At 35.3% G+C, this 15,830-nt stretch overlaps 1 protein-coding gene across 9 annotated transcripts in view; it reads right to left on the bottom strand.

Annotated features, from left to right (window-relative positions):
* Positions 1 to 15,830, bottom strand: part of LRRC4C (leucine rich repeat containing 4C) — a 1,215,827-nt gene that overhangs the window by 209,505 nt on the left and 990,492 nt on the right. The window lies entirely within an intron of this gene.

Genomic DNA, 15,830 nt, shown 5'->3' with positions numbered 1-15,830 from the left:
AAGTTTGTAATTTATTTATTTATTTTGAGAGAGACAGAGGCAGTGTGAGTGGGGGAGGGGCAGAGGGAGTGGGAAAGAAAGAATCCCAAGCAGGTTCTGAGCTGCCAGTGCAGAGTCTGATGCATGGCTTGAACCCACAAAACCGTGAGATCATGACCTGAGCTGAAACCAAGTCAGATGCTTAACCCACTGAGCCACTCAGGAGCCACTCCTGACCCCCACTTCCTAATTTCAAAATGTACTTCAAAGCTATATTAACTAAAACAACATGGTAATCTCATAAAAAGCAGATACATAGACCAATGGAACAGAATAAAGAGCCCAGAAATAAAACTATGCATATGTGGTCAACTACTACTTGACAAGGCAGTCATGAATGCTCAGTAGGAAAAAGACTTTTCAATAAATAGTGTTGGGAAAACTGGATATGCACATGCAAAAGAGTAAAACTGAACCCCTATCTTACACCAATCACAAAAATTAACTTGAAATGGATTAAAAATTAAAGCATAATAACTGAAACGATAAAATTTCAGAAGAACATACAGGGGAAAATCCCTTGATGTTGGTCTTGGCAACAATATTTTGGATTTGACACCAAAAGCAAAAAAGTGGAACACACAAACAAGTGGAAATAATCAAAGTAAAAAGTTTCTGTGCAGCAAAAGAAACACTCAACAGAATGAAGACCCAACCTATTGAACGGGAGAAAGTATTTGCAAACCATATATGAGATAAGGGGTTAATATCTAAAATATGTAAGGAACTCCTGCAACTCAAGAGGAAAAAGCAAATAATAGAGTTAAAAAATTGTCAAAGAAAACTGAATAGACATTTTTCCAAAGAAGACACACAAGTAGCCAACAGATACATGAAAAGATACTTAACATCACTACTCATCAGGGAAATGCAAATCAAAGTCATAATATGATATCATTGCACACCTGTTTGAGTGGCAATTATCAAAAAGGAAGAGACAACAGTGCTGGGGAGGATGTGGAATAAAGAGAACCTTTGTGCATGGTTGTAGGAACTTATGGTATGGTGCAACTGCTATGGAAAACAGTATGGAGTTTTCTAAAAAGATAAAAAATAGAATTACTGTACAATTTATCAATTGTATTTCTGAGTATATATATGAAGGGAATTGAATCAGGATCTCAAAAAGATATCTGTATCTCCATGTTCATTATAAATATTGTAGCACTGTTCACAATAGGCAAGACATTGAAACAACCTAAATGTCATGAATGGAATGAATGGTGAATTGGAAAAAGATAATGTGATAATGTGAAAGATACCTATATCTATATTTATATCTATATCTAAGTGTCTATATCACATTACACATATTACACACATATACACACATATACACGGATATACACATATATTTATATACATGTATGCACATATACACGCATATACACACACAATTGAATACTATTCAGCAATGAGAAAGAATAAAACTCTTGCCATCTGCAACAACATGGATGGGCCTTTAGCACATGATGCTAAATGAAATAAGTCAGGCAGAGAAAGACAAATGCTGTATGATCTGACTTATATGGGAAATCTAAAAAAAAAAAAAACTCTTAGAAACAGAGTAGAATGGAGGTTACCATGGGTTAAGGGGTAGGGAAAATGGGGAGATACCGGGAAAAGGGTATCAAACTTCCAGTTATAAGATGAATAAGTTCTGAGGATCTAATGGACAGAATGGAGACTATAGTTAATATACTGTATTATATACTTGAAAGTTGCTAAAAGAGTAGATTTTTTAAAAAAATTATGTTTATTTATTTATATTTTTGAGAGAGAAAGAGAGAGCATGAGAGAACATGCACAAGCCAAGCAGGGGCAGAGAGAGGATGAGAGAAATCCTAAGTAGGCTCCACGCTGTCAGCTCAGAGCCCCATGCAAGGCTTGAACTCACAAACTGTGAGATCATGATATGAGCGGAAACCAAGAGTCGGACACTTAACCGCTTAAATGACCGAGCCACCCAGGCACACCAAGAGAGTAGGTAGATCTTAAATGTTTTCACCACACACAAAAATTACAATTATGTGAGATGATGGATGTGTTAATTAACCTTATTTTGGCAATCATCCTGCAACACATATGTCTATAAAATCATCATACTGTACACCTTAAACTTACACAATATGCCAATTATATCTCAAAAAAGTTGGAAAAATTAAAATGGAATCTCATATAAACAATGAAAAATTATTAAGTATGACTCAAATATATGCACTGTTTGCCTGAAATTCAAGTTTTATGAAAAAAGATGATGTGGGCAGGCCCTGCTCGCTCTGACGCTCTGTGGAAGAATCTCCGTCTCTTCTTTTAGTAATTCTAGGTGTTCCTTGGCTTCTGATGGCACAACGGCAATTTCTGCCTCCATCTTTAGGTCTTCCCTCTATTGTGTGTCTTTTTTGTATCTTTCAATGCTCCTCTCTTTATAAAGACACTACTCATTGGATTTAGGGCCCACGCTAATGCAGTATAGGTTCATCTTAATTTGATGATATCTGCAAAAATCCTATTTCCAGATAAGGGCACATTCACAACTACTAGGGGTAAGGGCTTCAACATATGTCTTTGGGAAATAATTAAACCTACAAGAAATCTTACATCTTTCCTCATTCAACTTGTAAGTGTGAATTAATTAGGGTATCTTATTTTTCTTTTTAATATCCTTCCTTTCCTGTGTCTCAATACCCAATATTTTGTGGTTACTTGCAAGAATCCAGAAATTATATGCATAACAATGAACAAAGCATTAAGCAGAATACTGAAGTCACAAGAAAACTGAAGTCATTATATATATATATATATATATATATATACATATATGTGTATATATATATAATATGTGTGTGTAATATATATATTACACACACATATTATATATATAATATATATACACACATAATATAATATACATATATAATATATATATTATATATTATATATATATATTACACACACACACACACACACACACACACACACACACAAGTAAGCAAACCAGCCACCCAGCCAGTCAGCAGAGTGAGGTATAATAAAACATCAACTTAACTAGGGGTATCTATCTCAAATTTTTACTTTACTTCTTTTTCTCTGTCTCTTCCTTCCTCCCTCCCCCTTCTTTTCTTCCCCCCACTTTTCTTTCATTTCAGTATGTTCTCTGCTACAGATCACCAGCTATAACTCATGAGAATGTAATCTGAAAGCATTGTCTAAAACTTTTACTCTGGGCTCACTCTTCACTATTATGACACCTTTCCTAAATGGGAATGATATCTTGGCTATGACAACCCCTTGGAGTTACTAGCAAAAGTACTTTTCCTCTCTCTTCAATTTTGAAAGAATTGAATCCCCTTTCAGACCCAAAACTTTCAAAAGGTTCAATATTATAGCGACATATAATTCAATGGTCCAAAGTCCTTCTACATTCTATATCCCTAGTAAAATTGAGAGAGAAGAAAATTAGCAACAAAAACAGAAGCAGCAACATCAGTAGGATAGCAGTAATTTGGCCACTGGAAATTGTTGAAATCATTCACTGAGTTATTAATATTCTTTGTGGATTATTAATCAGTATTTGATTGGTCTACAATATTCTATGTATTCATAACTATTAAAACAATGGAGTAACCATAGATTTTTTTTACTCATAAATGACATGTTATATACCATTTAAAAAATATACAAACCAAAAAGTCCAAGACCTTTTTCTAAACTGAAAAGTTTTATACATTGCAGTGTCTCATAATTGTTCCTGTTTCTTGTGTTACATTCTTTTACTTGCAGAAACTATTACTATGAACACAGAAGTCAGGTTGTGACCTGTGTCTGTGCTAGAAGAAGGTTCACTTTATAGGTATTTATATTATATCAAGAAGGAAGTGGGGTTTTTGTGGATGACATTTAAAGGTATATCACAAAAATAGATTTCTGAATTAGAATTTAGGCTTAACATTTTTCTTTCAGTCTATAAACTCTACTACACATAAGTCCTCTGTTATTAGGATATAAGACAGAAGGTGAACTTTCTTATTACAGGGCTTTTCAAGCATCATTCCCAATGAAATACCAAAACAACAGAAAATAAAGAATTAAGATTTAATAAAAATGGAATGAATTCCAATTGTGTTTGCTTTACTATAGTGTGAAAAATATATTATGTGACCAGGATAGAGAAGAAGAAAATCTTAGAATTGCAGTTATTAATTGTTGGATGCTCCCAGTTCAGATGTCCACCCAGGGTATGAATCTCTTTTTCTCTCTCCTTTTATGATGCTATCCTGACTCTGATAATATACCTGCAGCAAGAAAGAACTCACTTTTTTGAGTGTATATTCATCTAAAATAGAAGGAACTTGCTAAATTTTTGAAATTTCTTACTGTGTAGTTATTCATTCAATACATACCTAGAATGGCGCTGTGTCCTAAATAGTTAAGAACATGATTTCTGGTTCTAGGCGAATTGAATTCAAATCTCTACTGTGACTTTTACTAGCTCTAAGACCTCAGAAAACTTCCCCATTATCTAGTGCCTCATTAACTTTATCCGTAAAATGTGACAATAATAGCACCTACCACAGAGTCATTTTGTAACATGCTCTATGTCAAGCATTCTGAACGGTGCCTGAGACATACTAAGCACTATGTACTAGGTTTTCAGATTTATTTATTTTTGTTGAACACCTGCTATACATTAGGCATTGTCCTTGGCAAAAGGGTATAATATGAATAAATACAAAATCTCTGCCTTAATAAAATTATCTTCTAATTTGAGTGATTATGAGGGAATCTCTGTAGCTATTCACCAAACCTCTCTACTCTTCCTTCTTGCCAGACAGTTGAACTGCAGATCCCAATCTTCCCCACAGTGATATACATCCATAAAACTGTGTTTGGGAAAAAGGGTTGTGAAAGGAAGTGCGTGTACTATTTGCAGGTATGTCTCAGAGATGTTTCCCACCTGCTATCTATTCTCCCTTCAATTTCCTGTTGGCTCTATGCCAGGGTGAATGTGAAAGCAACAAGTCAAAGATGTCAGTCCTGGTTTCTGAATGCCTGTGTAGTATAGACCCTAAGTCCCACCTCATGCTCCCACCAACATTCAGATTTTGTACAACTAGGAAAGCTATCTACTACTGTACTATGCTGCTAAAATAACAAGGCTTATCTCTGATAGCATTTAACATTACTCCCATTAATAGCAAGAGGAAAAGGAAGTAATGTAAAAGATCATATCAGTTAAAGCTAAGTTCTTGGCAGGAAAGTGAAGTAGGGAAAGGGAGTAAAGAATTGAGGAGGGTGATCAGGGAAGTTCTCGCTTTAGGAGTGGGCATCTGAAGCAAGACTTGAGTGAATGAAGTAGAGAGACACATACATCGCTATTGGAAAAGCACCTCTGGCAAATGGAATCAGAAGAGCAAAGACCCTGGCTGTTGGAATGTGCTTGGAATTTTCAAAACTTAAGGAAAAAGTCAGGCTGCATTGGAGTTGAATAAGAAGAGTTCAGAGGCAACCATGGGAAAGACTGGTACAGTTTCATAGACCATGGTAAGGATTGTGGATTTTACTGGAAGATTTTCAGTAGGGAGATGACACAATGTAATTTACAATGAAAAATAGTCACTCTAGCTCCTGTATAGAGGTTGGGTTAGGGGAAGAATGGAACCTGAGATATCAGCTATGAAGCTATTATGGTAGCTTTGAAAAAAACCAAAATGGTGGTTTAAGTTTTTGAACCCTAGATCTTTTGTTCGTTCATCATATAACAAAACTCACATATCATTCCCCATCCTGTTTACTCTTTCCTGAGAAGCACTTCAGTTTCATGCCATCTTTCTTACATTCAGCCAGAATTAAACATTATTCTCCACATATGTACAACTCATGGTTTCCTAAGGCTGGACATTGCACTGCTGCATAACTCATTAAACTATGGAAAGTTTGTTTTATATTTTTTACCCTTAAACCTTTCACATACATTTTACGTTTCTGCAATTGATGTTTTTGTAAATTATTTTCATTTTCATTTCCATTTCCATTTTATTTATTTATTTATTTATTTATTTATTTATTTATTCATGTATTTATTTATTTATTTACTAAGTAGACTTCATGCCCAGTGCAAACAGAGCCCAATGTAGGGCTTGAACTCATGACCATGAGATCAAGACCTACGCTAAGATCAAGAGTCAGATGCTCAACCAACTGAGCCACCCAGGCTCCCATGAAAATTCTTTTTAAGCTGAGCTTATGTAACTTAACTTTTGACTATATTTTCCATATGAACCTTTGACTATTTGGAGACTTAGGTCAACTTCTACCTATCATAATAATTTAGTCCTGCCCTTCAAAGAACATGTTCTAAAACAGTAAACAAGTTTGATGTGAAAAAAAGGGTCTAATAGTCAAATAAGTTTTGGAATCATTTAACTAAATAAAGTTACTCAGATTCCTCCCTTCCCCCTGCCACCCCCCTTTTTTTTAAACATTTTACAGGGAAGTTAAGAGAATTTAACATAATTTTATGCATTGTGATTCTCCATGAGATGAGATGAGATGGTATTTGGAGTATTTATCAAACTCAACTGACTACAGAAATCCCTCTTCTCCCCCCTCACCCCTTTTTGTTTTACTTTTATAGAGCATTTCATGGAACTAAAATTCTGCTTGGATATATGCTACTGACTTCTGGAAGACAGTAGTTTTAAGTAAAGTTTAATCTGAAGTAATCAAAAACCAGCAACCTGTATGATCAAAATCATAACTGAAATGTACCTAACAACTAACACTCACTCAGCTTGTATACCCACAATAATCTCATTCCTCAGAAAACTTCCCTTGATAATCCCATGACAAAACCATTTGGGAATTGATTTCCAAAATGAAAATGACTCCAGGGAAATAATTAATACTACCTAAACTTTCTCTAGGGGCCTGTATGGAATATCCACAAATATCATGTATTCAGTGTTACCTTCCTTAAAAATAAAATTTGGGTGGGGAGTCTGATGGAAAAATGCTTGGCGCTATTTCTGGCCACTAGTGTATAAAGAGGGACAGGGTTTCCTGATATTATAGGTTTGCAGTAGAGCAGAACTGTGATTCATCCAGTGACTGAGGGGCCTCCAGAATGCCAGAGATGAATGTTTGCATTCACCTTTTGCTTATTCCTGCTTCAAGATGAGTAACCAGTTACAAAGACCAGAGGGTGTTTTTGCACCTTTTCCTCCTCTTTATTAAGGTAGATTTTATAGTCCAATGTGACAGGTAGTGTTTCTGCACACCAGAGTCCTCTCAGAAACATATTATCTAACTCTGCGGGAACTGGATATTTTAGATTGCTTCAGGATAGATAGACATCACTTTGCCATCAGCAATCTCTTTGTATCCAGAAGTTTGTGTCAGGTACGCTATACTTACTTTGGACAGTTGAGTGGCTGTCCCAAATTACAGAACACCTTCTCTCCCCACAATATAGTGAAAATAGCATGAGATTTAGAATAAAAAACACTTCCAACTCTACATTTGTTAGTTGGAATAGTGCTCAATGCATGTGGGCCTGTTTTTTTTTTTTTTTTTGTTTTGTTTTCATCTTTGAAATGGGGCAGAAAATTTAATGGAGCCCTAATGTCAATTGATATGATATAAAATTTTTAATATTCTAGAATAGATGTTCAATAAATCAAGTATCCTGACCGTATTGCTTTCTGTCTTACACCAAAGACCAAGAGCTGCATCTTGCAAAAAATAAGCAGCACACTTGTTGGTTGACTGAACATACTCACTATACTGAAGCTATTTTTCTCAAAATCGTAGATCTTAACATAAACATGATCACCAGTAATATGATATGGTCATTGGCAAAAAACTTTTTATTTATCGTGTAGTACTACTTTTAACACTGGAAGTGTTTTAGGTGACTATACAGTTAAATACAACTTCCTTGTATCAATTGTAATTCTACTAATGTCTTCTCCTTTTTGGTGAGCTTTCTCTAAAGAGCAATAGTGAAGGATAACTGTGCTTTTGGACAGTCATAAAATTTAAAGGTGATTTTAATACTTTGAGTAAAGAGGAACCTAGAATTTACTTAGAAATTTGGCATATGTTGGTTCAAAGAGCAAAAAACCAAAGATTGCACAGATGTAGGTCCTTCTTTCTTTCTTATGGTGTTTTTTTTATTTTTTATTTTTTTTTAATTTTTTTTTTCAACGTTTATTTATTTTTGGGACAGAGAGAGACAGAGCATGAACGGGGGAGGGGCAGAGAGAGAGGGAGACACAGAATCGGAAACAGGCTCCAGGCTCTGAGCCATCAGCCCAGAGCCTGACGCGGGGCTCGAACTCACGGACCGCGAGATCGTGACCTGGCTGAAGTCGGACGCTTAACCGACTGCGCCACCCAGGCGCCCCTCTTATGGTGTTTTAAAATGAGTAACTGGACATTTTGAGAAAAAATTTCAGTATAATTGTTTATGTTTTCTATTGTTCTAGCATATTCTTATTTTTCTAAGTAACTGTCCACTTAATCTCCCTACCCATTCTGCCCAGGCACATGGTTATTTCTACTTTTATACTATTCTACTATTTTTTAGTGTACACTACTAACAGGTGAGAGAAACTATGCATATGGACATCAGATTTATCTTTTGTTCCCATGGGCAGAAACATGAGAAGTTCATCATGGAGCCAATATAGAGCTCAAGGGTTAGCATTTGTTGCATTGCATTACTATAAGAAACAGGAAAAAATAAGAAAATGACAGTGTTAGATGAGGATGTAATTGTACACCCAGTTTTACCTACCTAATTTGTTGAAAATTGCTATCCTCTAGAGACACTGTGATTAAGGAATGCATATTACCCCACAGTGGTAGGGTAAATTGGGATGGGAGATATATAGAGAGAATTGGAAATCTAAATTTTTGATTACATATGTCCATTGTAATGTAATACATACATGGATACAAAGTAATAAATACAATGAGAGTAGTCCTAATAACTTTTATTGAATGTTTATTCTGTCACAGGCACTCCCACAAGTACACCACATCTCTTTCATTTAATTCTTCTGATGCCACCATATAGGAATTTTACCTATATTTTATAAAAAAGAGAACACATACATCAGAGGAATTAACCAACTTGTATAATATCATGACACACATATGCATAGCATAAGTGGGGTTAAATCTCAGGTCTGTTTATTCTGCTTCCCCTTCACTAAGGGTGAATGAGTTTGTCTTTCATAAATACAGAAGAGGATAGGGAGAGAAAAAATTGAATTTCAAAAGCCCCAAATTAAATCCATATGGTGACTTATCTATGGCAGGAGAAGATTTGAAGGTCAAGGTTCTACCAGTAGGGATCATCTCATAAGCTCATAGATTCCTGTTAGGTATACAACATTTTTATAGCGGATGTCACACAAAAGAAACTAAGAAAACCTTGAACTTGCAGTGGCTCTTTTGCAAGTTGTCTGCTGGTGTCACAGCATCAGATTGTTGAAACTCAACTGTTGAAAACCCTAAAACCAACTGATGCCTGATGTTTCTCATTTATTTCCTAACTTAAAATATATGAACTATAAAAAACATTAAATTTTTTGTTAATTTTGTTGTTTTATCTTCTTTCAGAGTTCAAATGACAGAAGCAAAGACAGTCATCACAGTTGATACATCACTTTTCATATCTCGACTTTGCTTTGCCTGAGTGGCAAGGTTGGTGTTCACATTTAAAAAGAAATATAAATTGATGTTCCTTGCACTTGAAAAATATAGGGATGACATTGTATATTTGAACCATAATATGGAGTTTTTTCTGAGTGTTTCTTTATAAATTATAGCTCAGTGTTATGCTTTGGATTTTGATAGAGATTATATTACTGGTATTTTTTTTTTAAAGCAAGACAATTTAATCATTATAAAAAAAAGATATAAAAGCCTTTCTACATGTAGACCATATGGTTGAAAAATTCAGGAGTATTATTATACAAAATCAACAATCTTCACCTTTATTTATGGCATATTAATGCATAAATTTGGGATAAATTTAAGCCTTGAAAAGTTAATATAAGCACTTAAAAAATTAATGGTGTGAACCTTATAAACCAGTGGGAAAAATATCTGTAATTTAACAGAAAAATAGGTGAAGAATATGGGGAACCATTGTATAGAAAAATAAAGACAATTGGCTAAAAAAAGTTATAAAAATTATGCCATATCACTATCTTAAAGAAGCAAATAATAATGAAATACTGACATCATTGGTTAGTTTTGTAATTCTCCTTTAACTGTGATAATTAAAGCATCTGTTAAAAACATCTCTTTGGTGAGACCAATTGTATTTAAAATGGCTCCATTTCCCCAGTTGATGTCTATTTTATTTACCCTATCTATATACTACATATTGCTAATTATACTAAATTACTATGTAATTTGCTTTTTATATCTATCAGTTGATCTATCTATCCACCCATCCATCCATCCATCTTTTTAGCTATCCATATCTCCATTTATGCACTTATTTTTCTTTTTGTCAAATAGAATGTGGGCTCCATAAATTCAGTAATAATGTATCCTTACTTACCACCCCATCCCTTGCCTAGAATAGTACCTGAAAATTGGTATTCACAAAATGGTCACTGAAAGATAAGTACATGGTACACAATTAAACAATGCATACATAAACTGCCTCACTACTGTTGGAAGTGCATATTAGTATAACATGGCTTATGTATACTTTGACAAATTTACACAGGAATGAAGCCTTGTGAATAGAAGGGTATATAATATAGTAATATTTATGACAGTAAAGATCCAGAGTTAACCAAAATTTATTAATAGGAGACTGGACAAAAAAATTACTTGGCATTCATATGATAGGGATACAATTAGCCATTAAAACCAATATGGTTATTTATATAGAGTGATGGCTAAAGATCTCAAAGTTCTATTTCTTAGTTTTTCTTAAGCAAGAAACACATATTTGTTTATAATATTCCAATTTGTTTAAAACTTTTATATATGTGTGTAACATTCTATACATACACATGTGTGCATATAGATATAAATCTATGTGTAAGAATTAGAAATTTCTAGAAGGAAAAATTATGCATACTTATTACATTTAAAAAGTGTGAGGTTGGGAATGAAGTGGAAAAGACACTCTTTAAATTTTAGCTTCTTTGTGTTAATATGTTTATGTGGCGTTTTTCTGTGGGGAATAAGCTTAGGAATTCCCTGAGCTTCCACTAATGGGTTAACAAGGCATAAAGAAATAGAAAGCCACAGGATGAATGCATACAAAATTAGGTAAACAAGATTAGGTAAACAGGGCAAAGGCCCCAGTATAGGAAAAAGGTATAGCAATGGGAAATCTCAGGATGAAAACATCCAAGATTAGGTAAAAACGATCAGGTATTCAGGGTGGAAGCACCCTCCAATTTAGTACAACAGCAGAAAGCTGCTTTCACAGGAAGGAAGGACCAAAATAGGTAAACAGGTAAACAGGGCTATAGACCACAGCAGGGCAAAGTAGCCAAGTGGAGCCAATGAGCAAAACAAAGGTGTCTTATTGACCCTGAGGTAGCATGCTCTATCTTTCTTGTCCCCTAGGCCAGTTTAGGAAAACAGAGGTGGCTCCTCATATCTGCTGTAATCATCCTTCCACCCTGCACCAGGATTTTGTTTTGCATTGACCCAGACTCCTAACACCACATATCTTCAAAACTCCTTTTCCCTCATGCCCATGAGTTAATGTTCACAGTTTCATTGTCTCTTTGCGTGCGTCCATCACACTTGTAAGCTTTCTGATCCTAGTAAAAACAGAGCAAGGACCCTTACTTGGGGCTCTTGTCTTCTCCTGGACATTAGCCATCTCTTGCATTTCAATCCTGTGTCCACTTTCTTGCTGGACAAGAGAGAACTCCAGACCTAGAGTCTATGACATTTTTCTAGTGATGATAACATGAAATAACATCTGAAAAAATTATAACATAGACCTACACCGTTATTCTAAATGCTATTCTAAATGATTATATATATATATATATATAATATATAATATATAATATATAATATATATTATATATTACAATCTATATTTTGGGGGAAAAAAGAAAGTTGTAGAAAAATGTAGTTAAATAAAAGGAATGCAAGAAATTGAGATTAAAAAGAAAAATAGAGAAATTGAGAGTATAAAAGAACCCACATGTATAGGTACTAAGTGTCTATGTAGACATACATGCTAAAGCCTAAATGGTACTGGATGAATGTCCATCAAGAGTTACCTACAATGAACTTTGGAAAAGAAATTACAAGTGGAAATGACAGGAAGATTTTAATGTTTTCTTTATGTTATTTATGTTTGAATATTTCAATAAGAGGCAATAAGAGGAGGTTTTATGCATTACTTTTGTAATTAAAAAATAAAGGGAAGGAACTGAAGCCTTTATTATACATAAAAACTTGGTATCACCAGATCTGGAATGTGTCTACCTCCAGATACTTTGGGTATGAAAAGAATGTCTTTAACAAGCCAAAGTGAACCTGGAAGATAAATATTAAATGAGGGGTGGGGTCAGAAGTTCAAAGTGAATAATTTTATGTATCCAGCAAGAACTGTACAGTCTATTCAGGCCAGTTTACTTCCCTAAATCAACTGAGGTCTTTTAACTCTTTGAATTTAGGCTTAGCTAGTCTTTATCTAGAATACCCATACTACTGTTTATACTGAGCACTCCAATGTCTCTTTCTCTCTGATGACACCAAACACCTGAAGGAAGAATTGCTTGTTCCATATTCTACATTGTTCCAGCATTTATAAATTTATCTATGTGTGATTGTTTAACTTTATAATCTACGAATATTTTGAAGTCAAGAATTTTGAGGGACATCTTGTCCTGAGTCCCCAGCTCATTGCAAAGTCTGGTACAAAAGTGCTCAGTAATTGTTTGTGGATGTTGTCACTGATTCTTGACTTCAGAAAGACAATGAAGACTTCCATAAAGTGTAGCATCCATGGTCTCTGCTAAAAGCACTGCCTTGACATTTGAGTATCACTTTCTAGTTTACAACTCTTACATTGCATTATCATCTTCAAGGATCATCTCAAGCCAGAAAAAATAGGTATTACCACTATTCACATTTTAGTGTTGAAGAAACAGATTTAGCATATTTATCTTCCCGAAGGGCTCACAGCTCACAAGTGGTACAGCTGAGCTTAACTCTCTGGCCATTTAGATATAAAACTACAATCAATTATGTAGACTCAAGGAGGAAATGACACCACTAAGTTGTTCTGGGAGCCAGTGTACTTCTGGTGCCCTAGACATAGCAACGTTCTGCAGAGGTAAGTAAAGGTGAAATAGCGGCTCCATCTTCCTCCTTAGAGACTTCATTTGCAGCAGGGATGGGGGGCATTCTCACAAACACCATGTCCATCCCTGCTCCCAACAGCTCAGACAATGGCCAATATACAATTATACTGCACCACCACTGAAACCCATGCATACTAAATAGACTTGGTGATCCAAATCTGTAACTTCTTCTGATGATTTCAATGTATTGTGGAAATAATAACAACAATAATAAAACATAGTTCCTTCCTGCACACCCAAGGTCAAGACCAGAGATTATTTGAGAAATGGGGGAGAAGAGGGAAGAAGAAGACAGAAGAGCAGTGAGGGAATGCTTTTCTCAAGGTTAAGCTAAAATTATTGAGCATTTACTCTGCAGTGTTTAAAACACATAGTATAATTATGCAGAGTTTAAGTGCATAAACTTACAAGTCAGACTGCATGGGCTTTGAATGTCAGCTCTGGCATTCACCAACTATGAGTCTTGGACAAGTTGGTTACTTCTTCAGTGCTCAGCCATGAAATGGGGTTGATATTAGCACCTGCCTCACAGGGTTGTTCAGTGACGTGGCCTCTGCCAATTCCTATGGTGTGAACACTCATACCAATGCCTATTAGAAGCCATCAACAAACAGCTCACAAAATCCTTGAATACTGAAAATTCTTGAAATTCTTATGACATAACCAGCCAGCTCAAGCATACTTCTGTTGCTATGATGATTAAAGTTAGTATCATAAGCACTGAAGGGAGTTCCCGGGATAGTGTGCATATATTCAGCATTTTTGTTTGTTTTTTAAAAAGAGATACTTACATTAATTCATCTATTCCTCACAATTATTCTGAGATTGGTGTTATTATTATTTACATTTCAGAGGAAGTTAATGAGGTGGGAAGGGCTTCAGTGTCTGGTTGCAAAGGAGAGAAGTGAGACTTGACCAGTCTGATGCACCATACCTTCCTCTTGCCTGAGCCCTTGGGAGATCACATCCCATTGTGCGTATGCAAGAGTTTGTGCATGCTTACAGAATGAAAGAAGGGGAGAGAATCCTGGTAAAATAATACACTCTGGACTGCCACTATCAGTTCTAGAGTGTCCCTTGGTCCTAGGGATATTTTTGTTGCCTTGGAGGCAAATTACATGATACCACGGGGAAGACATTCTACTATGTATTCCCAAGACTGGGCAGAAAATAAGGACAGCATCTACTTCCTGAGTGCCTGAGTGTTTACCTGCATTTGACATTTTGTTAATCATTTGGAATGAATTATCTTATGTAGTAATCATAAAAACTGTCTAAGGAAGGATTTGTTTTGTACCATTCTGCAGCTAAGGTAACCGTAGCTCAGAGATGTTAAATAACTTGCTCAAGGTCACAAAGCTCTTATTAAACATCAACTTTGTTTGAATCCAATATTCTATGGATACACTGCAAACCATATATTCTACTGCTGTCTCTTAAATTCATGAAAAATTATCAAGAAATTTAGGATTACATTGATGCCCTTTAGAGGTAAGAATATTATCAAGAAATTTAAGCTTCACACTAAAGCTTTTTATTTATTTTATTTAATTTATTTTATTTATTTATTTATTTTTAATTTATTTTTTTCCAACGTTTATTTATTTCTTTTGGGACAGAGAGAGACAGAGCATGAACGGGGGAGGGGCAGAGAGAGAGGGAGACACAGAATCGGAAACAGGCTCCAGGCTCTGAGCCATCAGCCCAGAGCCTGACGCGGGGCTCGAACTCACGGACCGCGAGATCATGACCTGACTGAAGTCGGACGCTTAACCGACTGCGCCACCCAGGCGCCCCTAATTTATTTTATTTTTAAGTAATCTCTACACTCAACATGGGGCTTGAACTCAACAACCCCAAGATAAAGAGTTGCAAACTCCACCAACTGAGCAAGCCAAATGTCCTACGCTAAAGCTTTGTAGAGTTGAGAATATTAGAGACCAGTGTCAGGCCAAACATAGGGGGCTGAAGAAAATTCATGTATTCAATGTGACTGTTACTTCATTAAAAATATAATTATATTTTATTGTCAAAGCCCCTTCACTTTGAGTATTGTGTATAGGTCTGAGACTAGAGGGGAGCACGACCACAGATTTTGTGCCTTTCAGAAAAAGTCACATTAAAAGATATGCAAGGGTCAACTTCAGGCTACTCTACATTCTGTTTGCACTTTCATTGTATTGGAGGAAAAAAAGAATTAATTGGTTAATTTAGCTCTTCACTTAATTCAGCCTTTTACTGTGCACTTCAGTTCTCATCCAAATGAACAGAGACAGTGCGAGAAACAGAACACAATTTAATGTGGCTCTCAAAAATGTGCAGTTGTTGCCCTTGCTTCTTTAATAGACACAAATCATTTATTTCCTTCTGTAAAACTCCATTACCCAGCAAAAAATAGTTTCTTAACAAATGTATATC

Source organism: Puma concolor, chromosome D1, assembly GCF_028749965.1.
Source record: "Puma concolor isolate L17-30 chromosome D1, mPumCon1.1.hap2, whole genome shotgun sequence".
Lineage (NCBI taxonomy): Eukaryota > Metazoa > Chordata > Mammalia > Carnivora > Felidae > Puma > Puma concolor.
Note: the sequence above shows the minus strand (reverse complement) of the source record. Positions and strands in the feature narration are given on the sequence as shown.